Genomic DNA, 15835 nt, shown 5'->3' on the forward strand with positions numbered 1-15835 from the left:
GTCTGCACAGTGCTGTGCTGTCCATGCACAGCCTTTGGTAGTGTGGGCTGGATCTTTGTTTAGAAATATAAAAGCCCTGGTGTAAGGCACTGGGACCGAGGGAGGAGGCGCCACTCGGTCTTTGCCCATCAGAGCATTCACCACCTCCAGAAGCATCCCTCACGCGTGCTGGATGTGTCCCCCTCTCTGTGATGCGGTGGCCTGTTCGGCTTGTTCTCTTTCCTATTACCTGCCCCCTAGCTGGGCCGTCTGAAGTCCTGGGAGGCTGCCCAGCATGGCGCCTGGTGGTGGTTGGTGCTCAATAAGTATTTGTCAAATGAGTGAATAAAGAGATGGCTGAATGAATGAATGAGTGGAGTTAAGAAGTGTGTCTGCCTGCAGCTGGAGGAGGACGAGGCGCAGGGGACCTCCTGGGCTGGACCCTTCTGTCTGCGGCCTGCCTCAGGCACGCTGGGCCCAGGAGCCGGGCACAGAGAGTCGTCCCTCCGAGCCTCGCCCACCTCTGCGGGAAGGACAGAGGCCGTCCCCCAGCCCTGGAGGCTCTCCCCAGAGGCTGGGTTCATGGCGCCCCTGTGCGCTCAGCAGCAGCCCTGTGCGTCCCCTTACTGCACTACGCTGAGGGTCTCCTGTGTGTCAGGCGCTTGGCTGGGGGCTGGGCTGTGGGGGACCAAAACACGATCCCCCAAAGGACCTTACATTCCAGAGGGGGAGACACCTTTGTGCAAAAGAACACGGCAATTTCAGGTGGTGGTAAGTGTGGTGAAGAAAAGTGTGTCTTTTCTTCTTTTCCTCTTCTTTCCATTTCTCTCTTTCTCTTCTTTAAAAAAATTAGTCCAGTTGCCTGTTTCTTGGTTGGTTGGAGGCCAGAGATGGCTGTGCAGTTTTCGGGTTCGAATCCCAGCTCTGCCGCTCTCGGGCCGTGATCTTGGCAACGACCTCAGGCTTCCTGAGCCTCAGTTTGCCTGTATGTGTCTGTCGGACAGTGGCGTGTCTGCTTCCTGGGGTTCGGACAAGGCCCACCGGTGACACTGCTCCTGGAGCCTTGGCACAGAGCCTGGCCCGTTGTGAGTTCTCAGCTGCCGCTGCTGCTGTTATGAACTGGCAGTCGTTGAATGACGAGGCCGCCAGCTACGTGGTTTTAAAATGACAAAACGGGCCCGTCCACTCGATTGGTTAGCTGGAGACGGGCTAGGAGGCCGTGGAGCATGGGGCACTAGGCACAGCATCCCTTCCCTGGGTGCTGTGGCTGAATCTAGTCGGCTCAGCACCCCTTCCCTGCATCAGATTGTCCCCTCCCTGGGAACAGGAACAAAAGGGCCCGGCTCTGAAAGGGGCCGTTGTTCCTTCCCCGAGTCGGGAAAAGGCAAAGGCACATTTCTGCAGCCAGTTCCAGGGGTCCTGGGGCCGGGCCAGCTCCTTCCGTCTTCCTGTGCCTCCCTGGGGTGGAGTCTGGTGGGAGGTGACTGCGATGACCAGAACGTACAGGAAAATAAACACACGGACAAAACCCCTATGCTGCCCTTTGAGGCATGCCCTTCCTCGCTGGGCACAGAGAGGTTTTTCAATTGAGCAAGTTTCCAGTGGGTCAGGCCAAGGGCTCCGTGAGGTCACGCGGTGTCGCCTGGCCCGTGTGGGCCCAGCCCGAGTGTGGGTGCTGGACTCCAACCTGCGTTTGCCACCCGTCCCTGCCACTTGCCATGGGGCCCGGACGAGTTCCTCAGTGTCCCTGAGTGCCGGCCTCAGGTCCCACCTGCAGACAAGGCGCGCGGCCACCCCAGGCTCATCAGGGAGGTGGGGGCTGGAGCGATTGCGTGCAGGGCTGGGGCTTATCACAGAACAGCCCTGCCGCCACCCCCGGCTGACGCTGACCCCTCTGCCACCCCACCCCCACCCCCATGAGAAGCCTGGCGGACTTGAATGCTATCCCCTCAAAAGGCCATCTCTGTTCCGGTTCAGGGCTGGGAAGAACGGGATTTTAGTGTTTTGTTTCTCCCGGGCCTCCCTATTTTTGCTCCTGGGGACCTGGGTCCAGGGAACAGACCATGAGATGCCCAGTTGGGGGCTCCCCGCAGCCCTCTGGAGTCTGAGATGACAAGGGCCGCAGTCCCTCCTCCCCCAGGGCCGGCTCGGCTCCAGTCTCTGAAACCCACTACGTGGGCTCCTCCCCTCACCCACCCGCCGCTCACACACACCGGGTGGGGTGTCTGTCCTGGAAGCGCGGAGCGCGGACTCCCGGGGGCCCAGCGTCCAGCCCCAGCCCGCTCCTCCCGTTCCTTCCGAGTTGGAGCCTTGCGCACATGGCGGGCAGGAGCTTGAGGAAACGCGCCCAGTGCCTGCGCCGCTGCCTCCTCCACGCGTGTCGGGGGCTGCTCATTCCGTGTTCCCGCGTCCTGCCTGATATGCACTTATGGAGCACCTGCTGGGTACAGGCGTGGTGCCAAGGGTTGGGAATACAGAGATAGCTCGAGGAGAGAGCTCCATGGACAGTTGAGCTAATGCCCCATGTGACTCTGACGTAAACCAGGGTGATGGGAGCTCAGGGGAGGCAGCAGCGTTCCCCAGGACAAGGCTGCTGATCAGAGAAGGGGTCAGCTCGGGCCAGGTGGAGAACTCGGGCCTGGTGGAGAGTGCAGGGAACAGTATTCCGGGCTGAGAACGGCATTGGCGGAGCCGGGAGGCGTGGCAGGGCGGCACATTGCCAGAGGGAAATGCTCCTTGGGCCGAGGAGTGTGTTGAATGGGGTGGGTCCGGGTGAGCTGTCCCGCGTGCTGGGCTCTGGACTTTGGACTGGAACATGGAAACCGAGTCCCAGGAATTCCCCCGAACATCTTGTTCCTTTCTGCTCAGCCTTGAAAGGACCTTGTTCTCTGCCCTGACATGGTCATCCTCAGATCTGAGAACCTGAGAAAGGCCACGCTGGTGGAGAGGGTGAGGCTCAGTTCATTGCCAGCAAGGAAATGGCGTCTCTCCCTCAGCCTTTGGTGTTGGTGGAGAGACTCAAAGGGGCCAGCCCTTAGGTCATTCTAGGCCAGAAGCATCTAGACGCAAGATAATAGAGAGAACTGTCTGGTATTTAAAAGGCTGGAATCAGTCTTCCTTGGTGGAAGGAACCCCCAGGCTAGTGATCAGAGCAGCAAGTCGAGAGCTGTGTGACCTTGGGCAAGTGGGTTAACCTCTCTGAGCTTTTGTCTCTCATTGGTACAATGGTCTGGATAGTGGTACCATCCCCTGAGCTTCTGAGAGGATTCACTGAGATAATGCATGTCCCGTGTTAGCACTGTGCCTAGAACAGAGCAAGTGCCTGAGAAAAAGAGAGGGCTCTTCTTGTGACTACTATTACTGTTATCGTTACCAAGGTTACAAAGGGGCCCGACTGAGCCCAGGGCGGGGACCGCCAGAGAGGACAGGTGACATGGAGCTTTGGAGTCAGACAGTCCTAAGTTCAGGCTCTGTCAGTCCCTGCCTGTGTGTGACATCGGGCAAGTCATTGAGATGAAACTGAGCATGTTGTTTACATTCTGACCTCTTTAGTTGTCCCATCCGGAAAATGGGATAATAACGTTTGACTCCCGGGCTGCTGTGGGGCTTGAACAGCCGCAGGTGAAGGCTCGTGTCTGAATCGAGTTTCCTGAGAGTCCCCGGGGGCGGGAGGGGGCTTTCTGAGGGCCCCTCCTGTGTCCTGAACCCCGGCAGACGGGTGCAGGGCAGAGGACGTGAGGAGCCTGTGCCCTCAGCCTTGTCGGGAGGCTGCAGTCGTCGGCAGGTGAAGGGCGCTGCCTCAGGCCCGGTGGGCGCCCTGGCCTTGCCTGACAGTCACCCAGAGCCGTGTGTTATCTTTTGCAGAAGTCATGAGCAGGAGGAAGGACAAACCACTTCCTCTCCAGCCTTCAGATTTATCAGGCCCAACTTTTGACAGTTTCAGTTTGAAGAGAATTAAAAAAAAAATGAAGATGTTGAGAAGCCTCAGATAAACAAAGCGGCCTCACGCCTCTTCTCTCTGCCACTTCCCCGGTGGGGACACGGCCCCCGCCCCTGGGTGCTGGCAGAGGGGCGGGGTCCCAGAGGCGGCCTGAGTCTGGAGCTTTCTTTGCGCATGTGGGCTGCTGGCCGGGAGGCGGGGGTCCCAGGCCCCCGCCCCGTGTTTCCTGTCCTGTGCGTTGTGGCTCCTGCACCCAGAGGCCAGGTCGTAGAGACAGACGTTCCGACAGTTTGACCTCAGAGCAGCTTTCGTTCCCCCTCTGTGTGTCTGGAGAAAGTTCCAAAGATAAGGCCAGGCCTGAAACGCCGTGGCGGATGGCACCCTGGGATTCTGGTCAGGGTGCTGCCCCTCTGCCCTGCCTGCCTGTTAAGACACCAGACAAAGGCAGACTCTTAGGTTGGATGGGCTGGAACCGTAGGAAACTGCGATTTTGTAAGTAAAACATGATTAAATATCAGTTTCACATAGTTTTACCTACAAATTTGTAAGGAAACACAATGCCTGACTTTCCGGTGTCATCTCTTTGCTGTAACCCCAAATCTCCAAGATCAGGACAAAAGGAAACCCTTTCTTGACGAGGAGGGGGGAACATGATGCCTGGTATGCATGTACAGATACAGGCGTACACACACTTACATGCACATAGAGATGCATGTGCACACATGTGCACATGGACACACACAGCCAGAGGCACACACATACACAGATACAACACACACCTGTGAGTGTACACACATGCATATGTGCACACGTCTGCAGCACGTAACACCACACACACACACACCTTGAAAGGCCATCTTCTGCATTTCACTCCTTGCATTCGCATTTCCTGGGTGTGTGTGTGACTTAGGGCTCGTCGTCTCACCTCTGCCTCAGTTTCCTTGTCTCTAGGATGAGATCAGCAGTAAGATTTATGACCTGGGGGTGGGTCAGGATGCAAGGAAAGGGTGCACGAAGCAGGCCTAGGACAAGGCTCGGGACTGCAAGGAGCTTGATTCGGATGAGCTGGTGGTCTTCTCCATGCTCCTGGTGGTGTCTCGTCGCGCCGGCCCTCCCCAGTGTTCCCGCGCTCGTGGTTTGCACGCGGCGGAGTCCTTGGCTCTCCTGGCCCGTGGTTCTCCTGGTTGTGAACAGATATAGCAACTCTGCCACCCATTCGACACCGCTGAACCACAGCACTGGGCCGCATGCTGTTCCAGGGCCTTCCGAGAGCCTGTGCTCTCAGGACGTTGGAGTTCGCGGGGTTGGGGGTGACGGCAAACCTGCAAGTCAGCAGTCATCACGGCCCCTCCAGAGGTGGCAAGTACTGGGACAGAATGGGATGGGCCAAGTGGCAGAGAGAGTCGGGGCGGGGGCATCCTTTACACAGCACAGTCAAGGAGGGCCTCTCTGAGGAGGCTGCACCCATAGAGAAGCCGGTCCTACTGGGATTTGGGGGAGGAACATTTCAGGAAGTGCAAAGGCCCTGGGGTGGAAGGCTGGAGGGGCAGGCAGGGCTGATCACAACAGCCACAGGGCCTCAGCAAGGAGCTTGGATTTTATTCCAAGGGCCTTGGGAAGCAAGGCATGATGAGATTCTGATGACTTTTTACAAAGGTCAGTGAGAGAGGGGTCAAGGGTGGACAATGTGTCCCGTTCTCCTCTCGTCCCTTTGGGCCTGCCTCAGGCTCAGTCACGCCGTGGCTGCCCAGTGGGCGTCAGGGGCAGGTCTATCCAACTCCCCTTCCCCAAGGATGCGAGAACAGCCGTTCCCCCCATGTCCAATGGACCAGGCGGACATCCCGTCTTCCCCGGTGCCCTCGGTGTCCCGATCTGTGCAGTGGGTGCGCGTGTGGGAGCCCGGAACCCCCGCCCTCCTGCTGGCCCTGCCTCCCCGTGTCCTTCTCTGAGGTCAGTCCCTCTGGCTCCCCGGAGCTTGCTCGGGTGGCTGACGTTCCTCGCTTGTTTGTCGTGGGGGAGGGGCTGTTTCATTGCATTCCTCGTGAGTGAATGACACAGAAAGGGCAGGGGGATGTCGGCCACGCTGCTCTGTAATTTTCATGTCTGGGCCGGGTTTCAGCGCTGAGCTGTTTTCCTCTGTGACCGGCAGTGGCCTTTGCCCAAGTCAACAGTGGTGCCTTTTCGAGCCTGCCTTTGTTGGTTTTCTTTTTTCTTCTTCTTTTTTTAAGAGGTCCTTTTTTTTTTTCCCTTCCTATGAAATAAAACTGGCAACTTGGATGTGGTGGGTATGAATTAGTAGTTCCTGTCCTTTGGTGTGGGAGTTGGGGGGTGTTGCTGTAAACATTTATTTCCCATTAAGAGATTCACGAGCTTGGCAGCCGGCATCAGACGTGGGGTACGTTCAGGTCCCGATGGGCGATCCACGCTGCCTGTCAGGCCCGGGCCTGCCCCAGGGGGAGGCCGGGGACGTGCCTAGCAGAGGGTGCCAGCGGGTGACCCATGGCCAAGTCCGGTCTGCCGATGTATTTTCCTTGGCTCCCACAGTGTTTTTGAAAAAAAGGCCTCAGTAAGTTACCCACATTTAAAAATCGGGAGAGTTCCCCTAAAAAAAAAATTTCAGATTTCCATTTTCTAATAATAACAACAAAAGCAAGCTCTTCTGTGTCACTCACCACGTGCCCGGCACTATTGTGAATGACTTGTGTCTATTCGCTGCTCGGATCCCGGAATAGTCTGTGGTGCAGGTGTCTGTTCTTAGCCCCATTCTGCAGCTGGGGAAACGGAGGCCGGCGGGAAAGCCGTTTGCTCCTGGCTGTGCCCGACTTCCCGCGTGGCAGCCTGGCTGGAGCTGCTGGTGGCTGCCCCCTTGGGCCTGGGCACATGCTCTCCACCTCACCCTGGCCTTGCCTGGCCCACTGTGCGCAGGTTGATCACCTGCCGGGCCCAGGCCAGGGGGCATCCATCGGCCTGTGTGCTGTCTTGAGGTTGGAGAGGTCAAGGTGGATGGCAGGAGTCAGCTGCTGTTTTTTGCACTGAGTCATTATCACCGGTTTCTACCCCCCCACCCCGCCCCAATGCAGCCCACATTCTGCCGGGGCCCCCCCACCCCCGGCCAGGCCGATCCCACAGCACTTCTGCTCTGCGTGAGGCTTCATGCCGGCTCCCAGGTTTCCATCCAGACCTCCAAGGGGAGGTGCTGTGTGCCATCTCAGGGATGGAGTGAGTCAGGCTGCAGGAGAAGGAGGACCCCAGCCTCCTGCCCTGTGTCAGCCACACTCTTGCGGAAGGGGAGCAGTGGCAGGCAGAGGATCCACGGCCCACCTGCAGAAGGGGCCGCTGTGCCGGAGGCCCCCTCCTTGTGGGGCTCCCGCCTCGGTGCAGGGTGCAAGTCCAGGGTGGCGTCCGTCCTGGGCCCGCTGCCCTGCGTCCCGCCGTGGGGGGAGCAGGAGGTGTGCACAGCCACGGCTTGTCTCTGTCGAAACTGCGGGTGGGCGGGCTGTGGTTCTCGGGTGGCCGGGCTTGAGGGTGACTCATTTTGGAAGCTCTGAGACGTCATTTCACCTAAGGAGCCTTCGGCAACGTGGAGGTGAAGTGGCCCGTCTCATACAGGGCTCCTGGCTTCGTGGAGGGGGCTGCTGTGGTCAGTGTGGCTGGCCTTCCCGGTGGCGGGGCGGAGCGTGGGCCGCGATGAGAAGCCGCTGTGTCCAGAGGCCTCGATTCTTCCCTCCCTCTCTCCTTCCCATCTCCCCTCCCCCCTCTCCGAGTGCATTTAAAAAAACCCCTCTTTATTGAGGTATAATTGACATACAATAAACTGCACATTCTCCCTTCCCTTTTAAAATGCTGGACGACTTCAGCCGGTCAAAGCAGTATATAAAAGAATATGTACATAGAACCGCCCGGTGTAACAAACCTTTCCAGCTGCAATTCCTGATGTTCCCGCGTGTGCCCCTGTCTCGTTTCAGCCCCTGCCTTCCGGCCCCGGATTCTTTCTCATCATCTCTCTTTGCGGGCAGGTGTGAGTTCCTCCTGCTCCCCGCTTCTTCTTCTTCTCCTCCTCTCCCCACCCTTCCCTTCCTGTTGTCCTCACTTCCCAGGGGCAGCCAAGTTCAGCCCCTTGGGACTCCTGAGAACCTTCAGGAGACAGTGAGAATGATGGAAAGAACCCCCATCTGCAGGGCTGGAATCCAGGCTTTTAGCCCCAACGTGCTGGACGTCTTTGGACTTCTTCTGTCATAGGGCTGTTTCCATCTTGTGGGCCTGAGATAACTCGTGCAGAATTGAGCTGAGCACCTGGGGCATACAGTAGGTGCTTATAAATGGTGGCTGGTTGTCTCATCATCCACTGGTAAAACCAGTCCTTCCGCTGATTTTGCAGAAACACGTCCACCTTGGAAATGTTGGCCCTGAATTCTTAAGGGGCAGGTAGATATTAGGGCATGTTATGGGCTGTATGTGGAATTCACCAGGGCCTAGCGACTGGGACGCCCTCCTTTCCCCCTGAAGATGGCAGGGTGCTCTGCCTTGTGTGGAGGCAGCCAGGCTCTCTCAGCATCTGCAACCAGACTTGATTTATCCTGCTTTTAGGTTCAAGGTTCATATAATATTAAAACCCCCAGCAGCTTAAACACAACAGAAGTTTGTTTTTTCTCTCATGTGAAAGAAGTCTTGGGTATAGGCTGTCGTATTAGGATAGTATCACTGGTCTGTGTTCTTCGTGGACCCAGGCTGCTTCTATCTTGCTGCTCCACGGTTCTTAGCACCTTGCCTCATTGTCCAAGGAGCTGCTCAAGTTCCTGCCATTGCATCTGTGTTCCAGTTAGTGGGAAGTGGGCTCTTGCCATCCCACCTACATTCTAGTTAGCAGGAAGTGGAAGTGGGAGGGAGAGTGGAGAAGGACTTTGACTGTTTTAAGGAGACTTCTGCTTTCATCTTGTTGGCCAAACCGAGTCACATGGCAACTCCTAGCTGCAAGAGAGTCTGGGAAATGTAATCAAAGAGACACGTTGTGTGTGGGTCACAGACATAACCCTCATGTCTTAGAACAGGCCGTCCTTTGGAAACCAGCTCACAGGTAGAATGGTGGGAGGAGCTAAGTCTTTTAACAGAGGCCTGAGATAAGGAGTAAGTTGTCTTCAGCAAGGGTGTCAATTAGAACAAAGAGCCGTCTTGTTTTATGGTCCCGGAGATTGGAACCCTGGTCCCTGGGGAGGGGTCGAGGGTGAACATTTGGGCTTTCTGTATGTGGAGGCTGCTGGAGCAGGGGGTGAGCTCTCTGAGAAAGAACTGTGCGAGCAGAGGGCGTTGGACGTGTGTCAGTCAGGGAGGCTGCTGCGTCCGTCCCAGATCTGGAAGGAAGCTTTGTGGAACCTCATCAAGGAATCACCCTCTAAGGGACCTCATCCAAGGACGGCAAATACGAGGACCCTGAGTTGTCCCCTCGGTCCCCCATCGCAGGCAGACGTCACCACCTCTCCTGGTGCCCCGCGGAGCCCAGACGCCACCTGAGGGACCTCCCAGAGCCTCTGATTGGCGGAAGTTGGCCATGAGCTAAGCCCGTTCGCCTTTCCTGCCTGAATCCCGTTCGCTCATTTCCACGGGTGAGGACACTGCAGGCCAGACGGGGCAGTCACAGGCCCAGAGCGGCCGGGGACCCTGGGCTCTGCGTGCTGGGTCCCTCAGCCACGCTAGCGCCCGTCCTGTGGTCCCCTCACTGAGACCCAGAGCTGCAGCAATGGCCTCTAGAGCCAGCGTGGCTGTGTCTCGTTTGCCGGAGCTCGGGGCAGGGCGAGAGGCAGCCCCTGCCACCCCAGGTCAGGGCTCTGTGGACACCCCAGGGACGCGGGGTCCTTGGGCAAGTGGGAAGTGAAAGTGCGCGCCAGCCCTTTTAGTTCTGCTGTGGCTGCGGCCAGGCTTTCCTGGGGGGAGGGGGTCGCTGTGTTTCCTTTGCTCAGCCTGGCCTGGCCCCGCAGAGAAACAAGGGCCCGCTCTCCATCCTGTTTGCAAAGAGCGCGCTCGGTCCCTCGAAGTCGCTCGCCTGGAGAACCTGGGAGGGTTCACCTCGCGCAGGAGCCGGACGTGTGCCTGAGACCGTGCAGGTGGGACCGCAGCTCCGGGCATCGCCATGATGGCATCTCTGGACTGTCAGCATGTGAGTGTTTTATTGCGGTGAAATACACGTAACATAAAATTCTACCATTTTAACCATTTTTAAGTGTGCAGTTCTGAGTACATTCAGCTGTCATGCAACCATCACCACTGTCCATTTCTAGAACTTTCTCATCTCCCCAGACTGAAGCTCTGCACTCGTGAAGCATGAGCCCCCCCCCGTTCTCTCCCGCACACCTGCCCCACCAGCCACAGGCTCCTTTCTGTCTCTCTGAAGCTGCCTGTCTGGGGCCCTCGTGTGAGTGGGATCATGCGGTATTTGTCCCTTTGTGTCTGGATTAGGCGTTTTTTTTTTTTTTTAAATTGAGGTGAGATTGACAGAGCATAAAGTCAGCCATTTTAAGGTGAATGATTCAGGGGCATTTAGTATAGCCACCACCTCTGTCTGTTTCCAGAATATTCCATCACCCCAAAAGGAAACCCTGTACCCATCAACGGTCACTCCCTGGCCCTACCTCCGGCCCTTGGCACCCGGTGCTGGGTTTGAAACCTGTGTGTGGGCACGTAGTAGGCACCCTGCAGATGCCTGTTGAACAGTGAGAGGAGACCCTTGCCGGTGGATGGAATGGTGCCAGCCTGATTTCCTGAGTGCCTGCTGCGTGCTGGGTCTGTGTAAGTGCTTGTGTTTCTCTGCCCTGGTTGCGCTGTGGAAGCACCTGGGTGATCTCCTGACCCCTGAGGCCCAGACCCCAGCCTGAGACACCAAGTGCGCTGGTTAGGGGAGGCCGGCCTCCAGCGCTCTTCAGACAGCTCCTGAAGTGGCTCCAACGTGAGCACGACTGATGTGCGTTATTTCATTGTGCCGTAGCACTCCTTTGGGGCAGGTAATGTTAGCTCCATTTTGTAGATAAGGAAACGGGTTCAGAGAGGTTAAGCGACTTACCCAAACTCACACAGCTTCAAATCTCTGTCTGAGTCCAGAGCCCTGACCTGACCCTTTCTGCTGCCCTGCCCTCCCCTAATTAGCTTTGTCTATGTGATTTCAAAAGGGGGACCAACAGCTACTCATACGTCTGCTACGGGCTAAAGGAATTGAAAACTACCTCACTAGCAGTGAGGTAGGGCGCTAACTGTGTGCCAGGCACTGTATACTTCATTTGCCTTTCTCGTTTTACCTCCATGGGAACAGCGTGCAGGGGGCACTGCCATAGTGACGTGTTTCCCGGTAAGCTGCCACCAAAGGGGAGGTGATTCCCTCAGATGTCACTGGGGAAAGGCAGGTGGGGCCCCGGCAGCTGTCACGCAGGGCCTCCCTTCGGCCATCGTGGTGGGAGCTCTGCCGGAGCAGACACGAGAGGGGAGGTGGGCCAGCATGACGTTGGTCTGAGGGCCGGACATGAGGCTGGACACGGTGTCATCACGGGAGCCTTGGTGGCCGGTCAGTCCTCCCTGCGCCCAGTTTGAAATATTTGGGGACCCCTGGAACGGAGCCAGGAGAAGAAGTGCATCCTTCAGGGCGTTGGCCTGGCTCTCCGTCTCCCTTCAGCACCGGATGTCACATGGTCTGTCCCTTACGTTTGTGTTTGAGACCTTTTGCTGCTGCGGGACTCATTCATTCATTCGTTCATTCATTCATTCAACAACTATTCCCCAAGCCTGAGAGCCTGGCACTGTTTGGGGCTCTGGGGACATGTGGTGACAGGCACAGTCTCTTCTCCACAGGCCTGAGGTCTTGCCCAGCAGACAGGTCGTAGTGGCAAGCCCCACGTGAGAGTTCCAGGCCCCGTCTCTGCGTGGCTTCTCTCAGCCATAGGAGATGGATAGCCCTGGCTGAGAGGTGAGGGAAAGGCAGCACAGAGAGGTCGGGAAATGTTTCTGAGGTTGCCCAGCTCATGAGAGGAGGGGGCGGGCTGGCTGCAGAGAGCGAGCTCCTCACCGCTGCCGCATAATTGTGAAAGAGGAAGTCCGGGAGCACCTGCGTGGGGTCAGGCTGCGCCGTGGCCAGGGCGGCCCCCGCGAGCCGAGGGCGCAGGGGCCCTTGGTTTCCTATGCTGTCACCACAAACTCAGTGGCTTCAAACAAAACACGTTTATCGTCTTATACTTCTGGAGGTCAGAGGTCCAAAAACTGGTCTCATGAGGCGAAAGTAAGGGCTACATCCCTTCTAGAAGCTCCGGGGAGGAGCTCGTCTCTTGCTGTGCCCCGTTTCTAGAGGCTGCACCAGCTCCTTGGCTCATGGCGCGATGCAACCTCTGTTTGCATCGCAGCATCTCCCTGTCTGACTCTGCCCCTCCTGTCTCCCTCTTCCCAGGGAGGTGACATTGGGCCCGTCCGGAGGAGCCAGGATAGGCTCCCCATCTTGACCTCACCACATCTGTAAAGTCCCGTTTACCACGTAAGGTGACACACGCATAGGTCCCGCGCATTAGGCCAAGGACATCTTTGGGAGACGTTACTGTGCCTCCACGGCAGGGGAGAGCGGGGCTGCCCGGGGCCTGGCGGGATGGGAGAGCACGGCTGTCAGAGGAGCTGTCGGCTGTCTGAGGGTCCGGCGTGAGGACCAGGAGGCCGGCGGGCACCCGGCGGAGCCTCAGGAGCTGCGGGACAGACTGGCAGTTGGGCGCCTGCTAGGTGGCACCTCTGCTCGGGTCTGAGCCTGCGAGGACACGGTCCCAGGAGGATGGAGCCCGGTGCAGAGCCCGCCGCCCCCAGCTCCACACAGGGGCCTCCCTCCTGCAGCCGTTGGGCAGGAAGACGGAGAGCTGGGACGTCAGCGCCCTCCAGGTGCCAGCCGGCCTCTGAGACAGGAGGGAGGTGGCTCTGTGGGGTCAGGCAGGCCCCATGCGCTGCCTCCTCCCGCTGCTGTGGCAGGTGACACAGCTGAGCTTTGGCGTCACTGGGGCTGGGTCGATCCAGGCTCCACCACAGGCTGAGCTGAACCCGTTCTTGTCAACTGTAAAGTGGGGCTGAGACGGTGTCTGTCCCACAGGGCCACCCGTGAGGAGGCAGCAGGCGAGGTGGATCAGGCCGTGAGCCTGGCCCAGAGTGGCTCACTGGAGCGTCTGCTGTGCACCAGGCACTGGGGAAGGCACAGCACAGATGAGACAAGGTCCTGGCCCTCTGGAAGCCACCATTCCACTGTGGGAAGAAGAAAAGGAACAAGGAAATAGAGAATATTGTCAGCTCCTGATAAATGCTATGGAGGAAAATATAGCAGGATCAGGCGGACAGGAGTGCTGGTATGAGTGGGGAGGTGGGTGGTGTGTGTGTGTAGGGTGGCACTTTCAGTAAGGTGGTCAGGGAAGGTCTGGATAAGAAGGTAACATTCGAGCAGAGACCTGCAGGAGGTAAGGAAGCAAGCCATGCAGCTATCTTAGCTTGTGCAAAGGCCCTGGGGCAGGAGTTTGGCTATCCCGAGGAATGCAAAGAGGTGAATGTGGTCAGAGCAGAGCAAGTCAAGAGGGTGGTAGGAGTTGAGGTCCGTGAGTCAGTGTGGGGCCAGCTGGTGCAGGGCTTGTAGGAACTGTGGCTTTGATCCTGAGGGAGAAGGGAGCTATGCTAGAGCAGACATTCAAGAAACTGGCAGCTTCAAAAGCCTGAATGCCTCCCTCTCTTCTGTTCCCCGCTCCCCTCCCCTTTTTTCACCGCCCACTCCGCCCGCTGGGTTTTGTGGGAATGGCTGGCCCATGAGGGCCTGCTGCGTTGAGCCCGGGGTCCAGCCTGACGTGCCTCCAGTCTGGGGACTGTACTCAGGCGTCCGCTCCCCAGCCATCCTCACCACTGGTCAGATAGGGCCTTTGCTATTTATACAACACAGTGGTGTACAAACGCTGAGTCTAGAGTTTTGCAGCCTCTCCTGCAGTGCGTTGTCTCTCCAGGTGAATCATGGCGGTCTTTATCCACACCAAAGGACAGAAATTAAGGCTCAGATAGAACGGTCTGCATTTCGTGTTTTCTGTCCAATTCTCTTTTTCCTTAAACGTTTGACTCCCCACTGGAGTCTTGTGTAGAGTGTCATCCGGTTTAGCTCAATTCTGTATTTGACCATTTTTAAGGTTACCGAATTAGCTACTATTTGTCGAACCCCGACCGCGCTCGGGGTTTCCTGCTGGACGAGAGAGCTGGTGGTGGTGGCCAAAGCAGGGACCGTTCCTGCCCTCTTCGCTGTAGCTTTGCGGAAAGCGAGAAACCAAGTTGAAGTAGGTTTCAGACTGGTTCTGACGTCACGCTTTTCCACGAATCGTCGCAGGTCAGCTCAGAGCCCTGGGGAAGGCCGTGCTTCCCTCGTGGACGCTGCCCGTCCCCGTCCTCCTGGCAGAGTCAGTTATGGTGAGGACATCCTGGCAGCTGTGGCCTTCCACTTGCCAGCCTGAGGAGGCATTCTGGGAGGTTCCAGAAGCAGAGACGGCCTGGAGGCCCCAGCCTGGGCCCGGGTTTCGGGGTGCCATTACCACAGCCACCTGCCTGCCTGAGGGGCCTGAAGCGGGGTGCAAGCCCATTGGGAGTCTAGTGGAGAAAGATTACCCGGTTATAAGAATCCTCGTGGTAGAAACCATCTCCCCTTCCCTTGGTCCAGGCGGAGGGGGCCTTGGAGGCAGGAGTGGGACTGTGGGGCATGCACAGCCCTGCTGGTGAAGGACCACCGGTCGGACGGCCGCAGACCATCCAGTGATGGAAATAGGAGGCAGATCCGGTACTCGGAGCCCTGGACAGGGCCCGAAGATCCCCGGCGGCGTCTGGAGCGAGCGTGGAACGCAGTCTCCCTTCTCCTGCTCCTCAGCGGTCGGGCTGCCCTGGGTTCTCTCTTGGCTTCCTTGCTCCTCTGTCCCCTCCTGGGAAGGCGCTCTGCTCAGAGGCCCCCTCGGCCCTCCCCTCCTGCCTCCAGGCAGCCCCCAGGCTTGCTCGGAGGGTTTAGAGCAGCAGGTCCCTGGGCTGCACATTAGAATCACTTGGGAACTCAAAAAATACTGATGCCCGGGCTGCACCCCCTGAGACGGGGTTCACTCAGGGCGCGGTAGGGCCCAGGCCTCCTTTTTTACTATGACATCAGCTGTTGTAACGTGCAGAGTACTCCATTGCATGTATATTCCAGAATCGTTTCCCGTGACAGACATTTGAGTCGTTTCTAAATTTTCCTACCGTGGTACCTTCTGCATCCATCTTTTTGTGAGATCTTGTCTGTCAAGAAATGTCGTAAGTGACTTTGAAATGGGTGGGAAAAGATGCCTGGGTGTCTTGTCTAGCTCACTCATCTGAGCTATTTCTGTCTTTCATTGTCTCTGAGCTGTTTTACAACTCTGATTGCAGAAAGCTGATAGTAATGGAAATGATTCTTGTCCGGAGAAATGCCAACCAGTTGTGCCTGCTGAAGGCAGTTGATCACTGCTGGACACCACCGTTTGTAAACACTCCCCAGGGGATTTTTTTTTTTTTTTTGGTGAGGAAGATTGGCCCTGAGCTAACATCTGTTGCCAATGTTCCTCTGTTTTTATTTTTCTCCCCAAAGCCCCAGTACATAGTAGTGTATCCTAGTTGTAAGTCCTTCTAGTTCTTCTATGTGGGATCCCACCACAGCATGGCTTGATGAGTGGTGCTTGGTCTGCTCCCAGGATCTGAACCGGCGAACCCTGGGCTGCTGAAGTAGAGCGCACAAACTTCACCACTCAGCCACGAGGCGGCCCCTCCCCAGGTGGAGATCTGAACCTGGAAGATTCGAGGTGATTTCTGTCGTCCCCCTGGGCTCAGTGGGAACCAGCAGCACATTCCTTTAGCTGTGTGTTTAGACAGCCAGTGGAAATAGTAACAAGA

At 57.3% G+C, this 15835-nt stretch overlaps 1 protein-coding gene across 2 annotated transcripts in view; it reads left to right on the top strand.

Annotated features, from left to right (window-relative positions):
* CMIP (c-Maf inducing protein) overlaps positions 1–15835 on the top strand; it is a 241060-nt gene that overhangs the window by 20367 nt on the left and 204858 nt on the right. The gene's annotated exons all lie outside the window — the stretch shown is intronic.

The sequence above is a fragment of the Equus przewalskii genome, chromosome 3, assembly GCF_037783145.1.
Source record: "Equus przewalskii isolate Varuska chromosome 3, EquPr2, whole genome shotgun sequence".
NCBI lineage: Eukaryota > Metazoa > Chordata > Mammalia > Perissodactyla > Equidae > Equus > Equus przewalskii.